Below are 649 nucleotides of genomic sequence, written 5' to 3'. Positions count from 1 at the left end.
GAGCTTGTGTCAAACGGGTCATAATTAGTTTTTCATTTTTTTTCTTTTCGAATCGGACCGCGCTTTCGTCGACGAAAACGCCATGTGTTTTTTCTTTCTTTTACGTTTGAACCATACACCGGTTTGCGTGTTGTGTCACTAGTAATTCTGATTACGACTAAATCGGCTATAGCTTGATTACATGGTGGCTCTACACATTGTACACCGTGTATTTTTTCAAAAATACCCGACGATACGGACTTTTCTCTCGAAGCATTTACCTTCCACGCGTACCATTATCTGTTCTTTCTTCTCTTTTTTTTTATCATCTAGTCATTTCTTTCTTTTAAATAGGTATCGAAGAAAAAAGAGGGAGGAAAAGTTACACTTACAGTTTACTATGATACATCACTGGCATAGTCACGTAGTGTCGGTATGTACGTGTATACGTGTATCTTTGTTTTTATGTGTATTTCATTTTTTCACCGTATGTCTCTATCGTGCGCTACGGGTGTAGTAACCCATGCCAATATTATTTCTTTCTTTCTTTCAATTAACGCGTGTGTGGATCCCTTTCTCGCTTCTTTCCCGAAATATTACACTATACCTATACGTTTCTGAATTTCACATCGTGATAATGTTAATAATAGTAATAATAGTGGTAGTAATA

The sequence above is a fragment of the Habropoda laboriosa genome, unplaced genomic scaffold (genome assembly GCF_001263275.1).
Source record: "Habropoda laboriosa isolate 0110345459 unplaced genomic scaffold, ASM126327v1 scaffold88, whole genome shotgun sequence".
NCBI classification, from domain to species: Eukaryota; Metazoa; Arthropoda; class Insecta; order Hymenoptera; family Apidae; genus Habropoda; species Habropoda laboriosa.
This window is presented reverse-complemented; position numbering follows the sequence as displayed.